The sequence below is a fragment of the Acinonyx jubatus genome, chromosome E3 (assembly GCF_027475565.1).
Source record: "Acinonyx jubatus isolate Ajub_Pintada_27869175 chromosome E3, VMU_Ajub_asm_v1.0, whole genome shotgun sequence".
Lineage (NCBI taxonomy): Eukaryota > Metazoa > Chordata > Mammalia > Carnivora > Felidae > Acinonyx > Acinonyx jubatus.
In genome coordinates, this window is record NC_069398.1 from 11,791,280 (window position 1) to 11,801,140 (window position 9,861).

At 42.3% G+C, this 9,861-nt stretch overlaps 1 protein-coding gene across 2 annotated transcripts in view; it reads right to left on the reverse strand.

The window, feature by feature from the left end:
• LOC113594805 (transport and Golgi organization protein 1 homolog) overlaps positions 1-9,861 on the reverse strand; it is a 91,706-nt gene that overhangs the window by 9,431 nt on the left and 72,414 nt on the right. The window lies entirely within an intron of this gene.

Genomic DNA, 9,861 nt, shown 5'->3' on the forward strand with positions numbered 1-9,861 from the left:
CATAACTAGGTTCTCAAAGACAATGGTCATGACCAAGTGCAGGTAGGAAATACACGACAAGTTAGTTATTGCAAAACTCAGAAATGAGGTAGGGAGAGAGAGCTGAACTGATCTATGAGATGCAGCCCAAGTAGAGGAGGAAAATTCTAATAAAGACGACCAAGAAATTTCCTCCTTTGTGGTCTGAAAAGAAACAGAATAGAATCTATTTTGACTAGAGGTATTCATGGGGGGATGAGTCTGCCTCAATACAAGGGTTGTTCCTGACTACTGAGGCTTTCCAGATCCAGCTCTATGAATCTGGTGCCTGTCAATCAAAAGAAGTCTACTTACTTATATGCTTATTCTCTGTCTCTCTCCCCTGGGGGGTACAGCTTTTGATGTTTTAAAAAATGTTTATACATTTTGAGATAAAGAGGGACCATGCACGTTGGAGAGGGGCAGAGAGAGAGAGGGAGATAAAGAGTCCCAAGCAGTCTCTGAGATGTCAGTGAAAAGCCCAATGGAGCTCAATCTCACAAACCATGAGATCATGACGTGAGCCAAAATTAAGAGTCACACACTTAACATACTGAGCTACCTAGGTGCCCCACAGGTTTGCTCTTTCATGAGTAAGTTAAACATTCACACTGGAATCCACATCTTCATATTCGGACAATCCTAAGGACATTCAGAAACTTTTTGCTTTGGGTAAATCAACACTCAGTACATAATTGGCTAAAGAAAGGACAAATCCTGCACTTCCTGATAATATCACCCCTAGGTATTTTCCTATTGTAAACGTCCCAGCAAGATTCAGCTAGTTTCTGCTGGGCTTCTCAGAGCTCCCTGGGGGCAGCCTCCAAAACCAGAAAGAATGGGATGATCAGAAGTTCTTAAAAGTCAACAAACCAGGAAGCACAGAGCACAAAGGACATTTCGCTTTTTAACCCTTTAGTACAAACACTAATGCTTCAGAAACACTGTTCCCAGGGCTACCAAACTTCACAAATATGAACAATGTGTTGATAGGAAAACAAATTACATCTAAGATGGACCCTAAACTCACAAGGCTTGAAGCAGGATCTTGACAGGGCTTCCAGGAGCCAATCTAATACCCATGGTTCCTATTAAAGAAGAGTTTCTGACCTTTTTGAAAACAATTTTAATGAGATATAATTCAAACATCATATAAGCCCCTATTTAGTGTCTTTATAAATCCTTCCTTTTTGACACTGTAAACATACTGTTTTTCAGGTTTCCATCCTGTCAGTGCTGATCTTTTTGGACCAAGGAGCACAGACAGGACCCAGAAATGGATGTGGACAGTTGTGGCCACAACTACTTTAAGCTGGTGGAGAAATCTGTCCTGTGGTCCTCAGTCTTCAGGAAGAATTGAAGTTCTTCTGAAGTTCCCATCAAGAACCCCATGAAAAAATAGTTGTTTAACCACAGTGTGAATGAACCTTATAGGAAGGAAGAATGGAAGAATCCACTGATGTCCCATGTTTACTCACATTTGTGTTTGAGTAACTGGGACACCAGAGCATGAGTAGACAGACAAACAGCCTCTACATCTTCATGTCCTGGTCATTTCAGGGGGCGCTGGGGCACCAGGTAGGATGTAGGGGTGGGAATGGGGGCGGGGTGGTAATTGGGGTTGGCGGTGGTATTTAAGAAAGGGTGGAATTGGGGAAGGGACTCAGGGACAGTACCCACATCAGATCAAGTACTAGAGTGGAGGGAGGGGGGTTTAGACAGGTTAGTTGGTCAGCAGGTCGACAAATCACTAGAAAAGCAGGACACAAGTAGTAGGTGGAACAGAGGAGGATCCATCTATCTTCAAACCTTCAACTGTCTGAATGTTGCCTTAACAGCCTAGAACCTTTATACTCTCTCTCAACCAATCAGCTGCCTTCGCACCTGGTAGATCAAAACGGATACCCAGCATGACTTCTCACCTGGTGTACCACCACGTGCCATCCCAACAACAGTTGCTCTCTGGAACACTGGCAGGCCTTTTGGTTTCTGGTCCCTCCCAACCCAGGTCCCTGTCCTCTCTTCTGGGAGCTCTCTCCTTCCATTCAGAACTCCAATGAAATACATAAGCAGAGTGAAAGTTGTCAACCCTCTCTAAATAGCTCAAAGCAGACAGAACATCCATAAAACACAGATCTTGATAGGAACCATCTGAACCCCACAGCTATATCCATATATATGTCCACATCTACCTATAACACCGTGGAGGATACATTAACTTTAGGCACATAGGATTCTGTAACAAAAATTCACTCTACTTATTTTGGCCATAGGGAAATTTCAATAAATTCCAGAGGGATGAAATACACAGAGCATCTTTTGGTAATATAATGTGCTAGATATCACTGTTAAAAATCTAACTAGAAATACCCATATGTTTAGTAATGGAGAAGCACCTCTATAAATATGAATAAAGAAATCCCAAAGAAGAAGAGTTATATTTGACTGAATGATATAAGCATGATAAAATTGTAATCAAACATGTCTCCAGACCTGGAATATCCTGAAATATTGGTGTGAGAAAATTGTCTGCTCCCCACACCATCTCTAATTGACCTAGACATTTTCATACCTCAAATAGTGGTCGATCTGTCACTTATCAATGTGAACCTCCTACCCATTAGGTTGGACTTTACATTATGAACCCCACGGGGGAATAATCCAAGCCGGCTCTCGTGGGGTCTCCTGAGATCTGCAGGAATGGGGACATTTTAAGAGAAATAGGTCATCAACTTCTCTCCTGGGGACCCTGGGACAATACCCAGATTGTTGGCAGCACGAGATGCTCTGGGCAGGGAGGGCCTAGCAGGTGGCAAGGGTCACCCCAATTATAACTGGAGCAGGGATCAGGGAAAGAAGGAGCAGTGAACAGAGATTGGGGGCCTCTAACAAATTAGATCATTCATGGAAGTGAGTGAGGTAGTGTCCCTAAAGCCAGTGTCAGCTTCCCATTGGGGGAGTCCTTTGTGGCTTCTGGGGGCAAGGCCAAGAGCCTAGAGCTTGAAATACAGCTATGCTGCTTACCAGCTGTGTGACCCAGGGCTGGTCTCCTTCAGTACAATGGTTTCTTTTCATGTCCATGCCTGTGTCCATAACTGCTGAGGACAAGAGGAACCCATGTCCTGAGCACCTGTGCACATTAGCATCACCATCTCCTTGTGATGCAGGATCATCGAGCCCAATGGTCATGAATGAATTCTTGTGATGTTTTATGGTGCAAACAGGTGTTTTAATTATAGCATGAGGACAGGACCAGTTGGCAGAAAGAGCTGCACTGGGAAGGTGAGGAGTGATTGATTGTATACTTTTAAATTTGGTTAGGTTAGAGATAACCTAAGTCTCTAAAGGGATCTGTTCATGTTAAAGAAGACTCATGGGATCCTGGAGGTCTGGCTGTTGTGAAGACAGGGTTGATTTCAGTCTCTAGCAAAACTCAACATTAAGGCAGCCATGAGTGCCTTGAGCAGGGTCACACTCTGCATGTCTCAAGTATTTATTAGTGGGCTGAAAATTGTGAGAAAATTTAACTTTGACTATGATTCTCTTACCTTTGTTCTCCTCCTCATTTTCCACCCTGAACAATTTTTTAAGTTTCTTTATTTTGAGAGACAGAGAGAGTGAGCAAGGGAGCGGCAGAGAGAGAGGGAAAGAGAGAGAATCCCAAGCAGCATCTACTCTCATATTGCTAAGCCTGATATGGGGTTGAACTCAAAACCATGGGATCATGACCTGAGCTGAAATCAAGGGTCAGAGGCTTTACTGACTGAGAGACCCAGGCACCCCCTTGCCCCCTGAACAATTTTGACCCTTAGATCTTTAAGGTTGTTGAAGGTGGAAGGCCTCACCTTCTGTAGCATCTTCCTGCTGAATAGAGACCTAAAGATATCCCTACCTAATGACTCAACATTGATTAGTCAGGAATGTATAGCAGAGTTAGGAAAAGTGGAGGCAGTGAAATCCAATGTGGACATCAAAGAAGTATCTCTGTGGGTGGTAAGGACCATCTGTCAACATGAAGTTATTGTAGTAATGGAGTCTTGACACCAAGAAAACTTTGGAAAAGGCAACATATGGGGATTGGTATGGCTATAAGAATGAGAAGTCCAACAAACAGACCCTTAATAGTTGACCACAGTCCTCCTGTGAACCAGGAACTTAACCAGTCCTTGAAAGAGAGGGAAGTATTTTGTAGAGCCTTAATTTGAGTATACATGTCAGTTGGTAACCCTGTCATATTTTTGTGATAATCTGGCGTACATACAGAGCACTCTGCTTTAATGAAGCATAGGTGCCTCCTTGGGCTGCAGTCAGAATATCAAGGGCCATTCGGTTTTGGAGGGCCACTTTTTAAACCGAACTTGGTTTGTTTAAAGATCGCTAGTTTATGCTTGGCTAAAGCCTCTATTTGCAATTTCATATCAAAAGAGGTGGTCCCTGGGGCAAATATGGCTAAGGGATAAAACCATCAAGAAGCCCTCTTTGTTTGATGTCTAACTTTAACAATATCCTAATTATGAGTAATCAGCAGCAAGTGGGAAAAAACTTGTCTCAGAAGGTAAGGGCATCCCCAAGTGCATCATCCAATCCAGGCATAAGGGAAGTGGGCCATCCATTATCTCCACAAGCATAGTTAAGCAATGGACTGGGACACACACTGGTTTTATTATCACAGACATACAGAATTGGTCAAGGTGATGGCTGAGTTTACCATAGCAGGGGAATCGATCGCATTTTCCAGCTATTCAAATAATCATATCCCCATGGAGTCCTGTTATTATCCCCATAGAATAACAAGCAAGAAGAATCTCTGTACGAGTTACTGTGGCAATTTCTCTGAAGTTTACCTCAAGTTGTCTAGCTTAGGCAAAACACATTCAAAGACAATTAGAACCAGAATTTAACACCTGCAAAGAAACATAATTTTCTCTCTAAAATCACCCTAATTCCAGAGATAGCCAAATCAAGACTAATTCATTTGAAAAACAAGTTCAGTTTTAACAAACTTGGACTAATTATTTACATGAGCTCAGCAAGAATAGTGACTGATCATATAGATCTTTACAAATTAACTTTGCTGGAATTTTTATAAAGAATCTTGATTGAACTTTTAGTAGCTGCTCTAGGCCAGAGTCCAAGCCAAATACTTGCAATCAGACATGCCTGCCATACCTGTAAATGTAATGAATTCCTCTTCTCAAGGTCACCCAAATATCCTGAGGTTCCTGCACCAGCCAGGAAGTGATATTCTTTACTCATCTGGTAAGGCTGCTGGGAAATCTGTAAGCAAGGTATCTGTAACCAAGGTATCAGCAAGGTATCTGTAAGCAAAGTTTCATTTTTTAAAATGTTTATTTATTTTTGAGAGAAAGAGATGGGGGGGGGGATGAGTCGGAGAGGGTCAGAGAGAGAGGGAAACAGAAGATCTTAGCAGGCTCTGTGCTGTCAGTGCAGAGTCTGATGTGGGGCTCCAACTCACAAACTGTGAGATCATGACCTGGGCTGAAGTTGGACACTTAACTGACTGTGCCTCCCTCGGCTTATGTTTCATAAAACCAATGATAGTTCCTTAAAGCTGTATGGTCATATCTGAATCTATGTATGTCTCTCTGAAATGTGAAATTCCAGTCAAAGTTTTGGTAAAATAATCAATATTTCCAATAGTGTGCTGTTACAAGGAGAAAAGATTCTTATTGACCTTATGCAAACAACTATAATTGCCTTGAAAGAAAGAGTATTCACTGAGAGCTTTTGAATTTCAGAAGGTTCAGCTAGTGAGGTAAGTTAGATGCTTCAATTTACTCACAAAAGAATATTTTACCGTGTGTGTAAGTTATAGAGAATCATCTTAAAAGAAAGTTTTCCTTAATCTGGAAGAGCAAACATCAGAAAACAAACAGTGTTTCAAACAAGATTCACAAAAACTATAATCATCTTCTTCAGTTCATTTAGTTCCACGTTACTAATTCTTGTTCAGTTTGTAGCTTTTCATTAGTTTTGGAAATTCCTACCCATTTCAGCTTTATGATTTTTTTAAGTTTACTTATTTGTTTGAGAGAGACAGAGAAAGCACGAATGGGGAAGGGGCAGAGAGAGAGGGAGAATCCCTATCAGGCTCCATGCTGTAACTGCAGAGCCCAACATAGGGCTCAGTCTCAGGAACTGTGAGATCATGACCAAAGCCGAAACCAAGAGTCAGATTCTTAACTGACAGAGTCACCCGGTGCCCCAGTTTTATGATTTTAAAGATACCAAAAACATGCATTTGTTTTTTTTTAAAAAGTCCTTTTTATGAATCTGCTTTAAGATGAAACTCATTTTGCAAATGACAAAAGACCATAATGCAATCGACAAGAAAATTCAGTTATTTCTGTGACACAGAATACTTCGATAATCAGAATACTGAGTGATATTAAAAGGTCAGGAATTTCATATCTATATCTATCTCTCTATATGAACAGTTATAGCATTTACCCAAGCAGTACAACCTAAGGCTTGTCATTATTTGTGCTGATTGCTCAGAAAGACTTCATTTACAATTCAAATCTTCGGAAAGTTTTAAAGTTCATGCCTAAATAGGATTGTGGATCATTATAAAACTTAAAATTTAATTATTTATTTAACCAAGTTTACAAAGGCAAATAGATAGTGTAATACACTTGTTAGTAAAACTTAGCTCCTTTAACATTGTGAAGTTTTAACTTTCTTAAGAAACCAAAGACCTGATAAAGACAAGATGTAGAAACTTTGGTTTTCTGGGCAAGGAAAAGAAAAGAGAAAAAAACTTTGTTTACATTTTCTTATCAAGTGCAAACTAGCAATCCAAGAAAACGTTATGTTTTTTTAGAAGAGGGAAAGTGGAATTTCAGTGTTCTAACAGTGTACCTTTAAAATCCATTCATTTTGGGGTGCCTGGGTAGTTCAGTTGGTTGAGCATCCCACTCTTGATTTTGGCTCAGGTCATGGAATTGAACCCTGAGTCAGGCTATGCACTGGGTGTGGAGCCTGCTTGAGATTCACTCTCTGCCCCTCCCCCATGTGTGCACACACACTCTCTCTAAAATGCAAAATAAATAAAATCCATTCATTTTAATCTTAGTCCGTCCTGACCACATATAAAATTCCTGTCCAAAGTCTTCCCTTCACAAACCTTCTACAAATTTCTATTGCATTCAGATTTTGTCTCAAGCCATTTCTTTCCAAACAACCAATCTCATTTTAGGAGAAAATTACTTTCTTTTACCTTAACAAAAATGTATTCCCATTTCTCATATCTTTCTTACACATCTCTTACTTTTTTACATGCAGAGTTACTTTCCTTATTTCTGTCAGTCTTTAAAAAAATTTTTTTTAATGTTTTATTTATTTCTAAGACAGAGGGAGACAGAGCATGAGTGGGGATGGGGAAGAGAGAGAGGGAGACACAGAATCTGAAGCAGGCTCCAGGCTCTGGGCTGTCAGCATAGAGCCCTACACGGGCTCGAACTCACGAACTGTGAGATCATGACCTGACCTGAAGTCGGACACTCAACCAACAGCCACCCAGGTGCCCCACCCCACCCCGTTCAGTCTTAATTACATTTAGCAGAAGAATTCTAACTCTTAGAAACCTAAGACTCCAGTGAAAACTGAGTAGTAACCAATTGTGAACTGTTATACCAGAATACTTCTAGATCTAAAATTTGTAATTACATTTTATAAGTACAAAAACATGTTTTCCACAGTGAAGTATTTTTAACAAAATTTTTAAATGTTTATTTTTGACAGAGACAGAGAAAGAGAGAGTGTGAGCAGGAGCAGGAGAAGGGCAGAGAGAGAGGGAGACACAGAATCTGAAACAGGCTCCAGGCTCTGAGCTGTCAGCACAGAGCCTGACGAGGAACTCACAAAATGCGAGATTGTGACCTGAGCTGAAATTGGGCGCTTAACCAACTGAGCCACCCAGGTACCCCTCCATAGTACGGTCTCTTAATAAAGCACAAAGCATATTTCCAACAGACCCAAATATCCTCGGCTTCTCCACAATAAGAAGCCAAAACCACAAATCTACATTCAGTAATCAATGCTTCAGCACTCGGTCCCATTTGGAAAAGGCCTCGATGGCCAATGAGTTCAATTCTATTTATCATTTAAGCAACCTTTTACGTTGAAGACTTTGAACCTATCTTAACAATTACACAAGAAAACTTTGAGACAGACAAAATTAAGAATCATTTTAAGTCATCATTTTGCTAATAAATTGCAACAGAAATAACACAAGCTGATTTGACCTTCTGCACACCTTGGTAGAATAAAAGTTTTCTATTTGATGCTGACAACTCCAAAGACATGTTCATCTGAATTAAAGCAACAAACGTAGTTGAAATACCAAATGTATGCCACATGGAGCCACTAAAAAGTAAATCATTTTGTTCCCCATTGTCAAATTTTACCTGGGGCTGCAGCTGCAAATTTGAAGTAGGTGGTGTAAGTCCAAGGGGGTGCTGTTTGCTCCTTGAACGCAAGGATAGAAGGAGCTGGTGGTGTCAGAGGCACCAAGGATGGTATATGAGTCTAATATGCAGGCTGCACCCCAGGTGGTAGAGAAACAGGAGGAGGGGTCCTGGTGAGGCTCGCCTGTGTCCCTCACTTGACCTGGCCCCATGAAACACCCCAAGTGTACCCTCTCCCTACCCTGTGCCCCTGTCCTCATGGCCATCCTACCCTGGCCATTTTCTGGAATCCAGGCCTGGGTACAACCCTCCATAAGCCATTGGCATGGGCCAGATGCCCAGCACAGGGTTGGAACCAGGGAAACACCCCCTTCCATGACAACTTCGATGGGACAGGTCATGCCAGGGTCTGTGCATTCCATCTGCCTGTGCTGGCCTTCATTGGAGCACTAGAGTTATTGTGGAGTGTGTGGGTATAAACCTGGATTATGCACCTGTGAGTCTGAGTTCTTTCTGTTTCTGTGAGTATATTGACTATCGACAAGAGTTTCCTGTTTCTTGGTTGTTTTCATGTTCTACTCTTGTGTTTATCTGTATGCATGTATCTATGTCTGTGTCTCTGAATGAACATACATCCACTGTGCAAATCTCTGTGTCTGTGACTGTATTATCTGTGTGTCTCAGGTACGTGAGTCCCTGTGGGAGCATCTCTGTGTATCTGTGTTTCGTGTTTGTGTGTGTATTGGTTGTATGTGTGAATTTGAGGCCCCTTTGGGTGTTCTTGATCATACCTGTGGGTATGTGTGTGTGTTTTCTGTGTGTGTCTAGTATTTGTAGAGTTTGCTTTATGGGGCTGATTCATGTGACCCTCAGTGTGTGTGTGTGTGTGTTCCACTCAGGGTGTCTGCAGTGTGAGTCTGTGTGTGAGCCTGTCCATGAGCCCCATACCTGAGTCCCAGATGACGCTGTGGGTGGTTCCATGCCTGTGTTCCATATCTGTGTATCCATGCCTGTGTGTGCTTGTGGTGTCTGTTTTTTCCTCTGTGCATGTGTGTGTCTGTGCACCTCAGAAATAGCTGCAAAGGGAACCCTTCAAGGGCGATCCTGGGTTGGGTGAGCAAAAGACAATATGTGCTTCCCCCACCCTCAGGCTCAGCTCCCTCTGCCCATTTTTCTCCCATCCTCCAGTGCCCCCCACTTCGGGTGCCATCTCGGTCTCCAAGGATGGATGGAGTGAAGGGCAGCTCACAGGACCACAGGCCACCAGCTGGGAGGGCTGCGGATGGCAGGAGGAGGTTATAAAGTGTGGGGAGGGCTCCTAGACCCTGGTGAGGCTGAGAGATACCTAGGCCCTGGGAAGGGTGAGTGAGTGGGGGCCCCAAGGCAGGGCTGGGGAAACAGAACTCCTGGGCCC